The sequence below is a fragment of the Bufo gargarizans genome, chromosome 1 (assembly GCF_014858855.1).
Source record: "Bufo gargarizans isolate SCDJY-AF-19 chromosome 1, ASM1485885v1, whole genome shotgun sequence".
Classification (NCBI taxonomy): Eukaryota; Metazoa; Chordata; class Amphibia; order Anura; family Bufonidae; genus Bufo; species Bufo gargarizans.
Window position 1 is genome coordinate 367,634,166 of NC_058080.1, and position 4,336 is coordinate 367,638,501.

Consider the following 4,336-nt stretch of genomic DNA (forward strand, 5'->3'; position numbering starts at 1 on the left):
GCTCCCTCAAGTTACAATATTAATTGGTTCCAGGACGACCATTGTAAGTTAAAACCATTGTAACTTGGGTCCAAAACGCTATGGAAAGAAAGTAATTGGTTCCAAAGCCCCAAAATGACACCCCAAAAACATGAGGTTTTAAGCAAATAACAGATAGATAAAGCAAGTCCTTCTATATAACAGTCAGGAGTAGATGCTAGAAGCTGGAAATCACTTCCTATGATGTAGACTTGAGCTTCTTCAGGGTCTTGTTTAGTACATACATGAACCAGAAAAATAAAATGAAGCTGCTGCTCACGTGGTGTCCAAAGGAGCAGCTCTTCTACCACAGACAGGGGGCAGTACAGAGTACGTAGTACTACAGAGAAGCTACTACACAGCCAATAACAGTGTTTTACCAGTGACATGGCCATGTTGATTGGTTAGATCTGAGCCTGAGGCATTGTATGTTGAGTCTAGTTTTAACATACAATGGCACAGGAAAGACGATTGTAAGTCTAAATATTGTATCCGAAGACCATTGTATCTTGAGGGATCACTGTATAAGGGAATGTTTTTGTAAAATGCTGGGATGGAGGCATACTATTTCTCCTTGTGGAGAGCACATAGTAGACATAAAGGGGTTCTATAGGCCATGCAATGCTCCTCTGGGAAAAAGATGCTAATTATCTCTCTCTGCAAAAAGAAAACAAATATTTGCTTTTCGTGCCACCAGATATAATGTAGCTATGCTATAAGTCAATGCTCAACCTTTTAAACAGACCTTGAGACATCATTTAATATTAGAGCTAAGCCAGTACCTCATCTGCAGATAGCTGTTTCGGGGTGATTGCCCCTTATAAATGTAGAGCACAAAGAACTGGCTTAAAGGGGTTACACAGGTTGTACTTACCTTGCTCCCCGTCACCTGCGTCGCTTCTGATGCCTGCACGGCCACCACTGCATCTCACCGTTGCACGGATAAAAACATCCGCAGATCGGGGGCGGGGGAGCCAATAGCAGGCAGCGACGGGGATGATATCTTCCTAGCATCACCCGCAGTGCTAGGAAGGCTCATCCCTGCCACGGCCTGCTATTGTCTGCCTCCCCCGTTGCCAGATGTTTTTATCCGCGCAACGGGGAGATGCAGCGGCGGCCATGTGGGCATCAGAAGCGACGCAGGTGCCGGGGAGCAAGATAACTACAACCTGGGTGAGGGGCCCGGGCATTATATGGTTTGGATAACCCCTTTAACTGTAAGAGGCCTTTATCGGGATCTGGGCAGTGCTATTCTCTTTGTAGAGTTGACTTAGTGGGCCTAAGGAGTCTTATAGGCCAGGCAATTGTAGTGCCCTGGAGCAGGGAGTACTTTGACATTTGGACATTTTTGGACATTTGCCTATTTCCCCTATGCAAAGTTAAAACTTCTTACTTTATTTCACCTAAAAGGGTTAACTTGCACTGTTTAAGGCTACTTTCACACTAGCGTTCGGCTGTCCGCTCGTGAGCTCCGTTTGAAGGGGCTCACGAGCGGACCCGAACGCTTCCGTCCAGCCCTGATGCAGTCTGAATGGATGCGGATCTGCATCAGTCTGGCGGCGTTCAGCCTCCGCTCCGCTCGCCTCCACACGGACAGGCGGACAGCTGAACGCTGCTTGCAGCGTTCGGGTGTCCGCCTGGCCGTGCGGAGGCGTGCGGATCCGTCCAGACTTACAATGTAAGTCAATGGGGACGGATCCGTTTGAAGATCCCACAATATGGCTCAATCTTCAAGCGGATCAGTCCCCCATTGACTTTACATTGAAAGTCTGGACGGATCCGTCCGAGGCTATTTTCACACTTAGCTTTTATATGCCAATATAATGCAGACGGATTCGTTCTGAACGGAGCCTCCGTCTGCATTATTATGATCGGATCCGTTCAGAACGGATCCGATCGAACGCTAGTGTGAAAGTAGCCTAATACTGTGTAACTGCATTATATATAACCAATGTTTAACTGTATTATATATATATATATATATATATATATTTATACACTCACCTAAATAATTATTAGGAACACCTGTTCTATTTCTCATTAATGCGATTATCTAGTCAACCAATTACATGGCAGTTGCTTCAATGTAGGGTTGTGGTCCTGGTCAAGACAATCTCCTGAACTCCAAACTGAATGTCAGAATGGGAAAGAAAGGTGATTTAAGCAATTTTGAGCATTGCATGGTTGTTGGTGCCAGACGGGCCGGTCTGAGTATTTCACAATCTGCTCAGTTACTGGGATTTTCACGCACAACCATTTCTAGGGTTTACAAAGAATGGTGTGGAAAGGGAAAAACATCCAGTATGTGGTAGTCCTGTGGGCGAAAATGCCTTGTTGATGCTAGAGGTCAGAGGAGAATGGGCCGACTGATTCAAGCTGATAGAAGAGCAACGTTGACTGAAATAACCACTCGTTATAACCGAGGTATGCAGCAAAGCATTTGTGAAGCCACAACACGCACAACCTTGAGGCGGATGGGCTACAGCAGAAGACCCCACCGGGTACCACTCATCTCCACTACAAATAGGAAAAAGAGGCTACAATTTGCACAAGCTCACCAAAATTGGACTGTTGAAGACTGGAAAAATGTTGCCTGGTCTGATGAGCCTCAATTTCTGTTGAGACATTCAAATGGTAGAGTCCGAATTTGGCGTAAACAGAATGAGAACATGTATCCATCATGCCTTGTTACCACTGTGCAGGCTGGTGGTGGTGGTTTAATGGTGTGGGGGATGTTTTCTGGGGAGACTTTAGGCCTCTTAGTGCCAATTGGCCATCATTTAAATGCCACAGGCTACCTGAGCAGTTCTGAAGGCAAAAGGGGGTCCAACACCGTATTAGTATGGTGTTCCTAATAATTCTTTAGATGAGTGTATATCTCTTGTGATATATATCCTGTTCATTATCACTGTATTTACATGGCTCTGTGGAAAGGGTTAAAGGGGTATTCCTAACCCAATGATCACTGTTTAATCTTGTAATGAATGATGTGACAGTGATCATTTTTGTAATTATAATGTATTACCCAATTCCCACCGTTCTTAAGAAAATTGTTCCCCTCTTACCTCATTGTTGGCATTCTGTATCCCATAGTTACGGCCACCTCTCACCTGCCGAATGCAGCGGCCGCGCACGCGCAGATAAAGGAGATAGATGCAGCGGCCGGCCGCGCATGCGCTGATCTTTATTACTATGTGCCGTGCCTAAAACAGAGTCGCGCATGCTCTGTTTTCAGAGCGGACTTCGGAGACAGAGTGGAGAGAGAGAGAGAGGACGTGCCGGAGAGTTATCCGCGGACCGGGACATCAGCGAAATAGGTGAGTATAATTTTTTTATAAATAAATGAACCACCAAATCCACCAACGATAACAATAAAGGGGGTTCCTCTGGAATTCAGGAGGAACTCCATTGCGGAATGGAGGCACACAAGGGACAACAATATGGAGTGAAGGGACACAAGGGACGCCATTGTTGAATGTAGGGACAGAGGGGATTACAATCAGAAGTGGAGGGACACAGGGGAGGCCATTACTGGAGGGACACAGAGGGGATGACATTATTGAATGGAGGGACACAGAGGGGACAACATTACTGAATGGAGTGACACAGAGGGGGTGACATTATTGAATGAAGGGACACAGAGGGGATGACATTATTGAATGGAGGGACACAGGGGACGCCATTGTTGAATGGAGGGACACAGAGGGGATGACATTATTGAATGAAGGGACACAGAGGGGATGACATTATTGAATGAAGGGACACAGAGGGGATGACATTCTCAAGTGGAGGGACACAGAGGGGATGACATTATTGAATGGAGGGACACAGAGGGGATGAGATTATTGAATGGAGGGACACAGAGGGGACAACATTACTGAATGGAGTGACACAAAGGGGATGACATTATTAAATGGAGGGACACAGAGGGGATGACATTCTGAAGTGGAGGGACACAGGGGAGGCCATTAGTGGAGGGACGCAGAGGGGATGATATTGAATTGAGGGACACAGAGGGGATGACATTATTGAATGGAGGAACATAGAGGGGATGACATTCATAAGTGAAGGGACACAGGGGACGCCATTGTGGAATGGACAGACACAGAGGGGATGACATTCATAAGTGGTGTGACACAGGGGAGGCCATTACTGGAGGGACGCAGAGGGGATGACATTATTGAATGGAGGGACACAAAGGGGACAATATTACTGAATGGAGTGACACAGATGGGATGACATTATTGAATGGAGGGACACAGAGGGGATGACATTCTGAAATGGAGGGACACAGGGGACGCCATTGTGGAATGTAAAG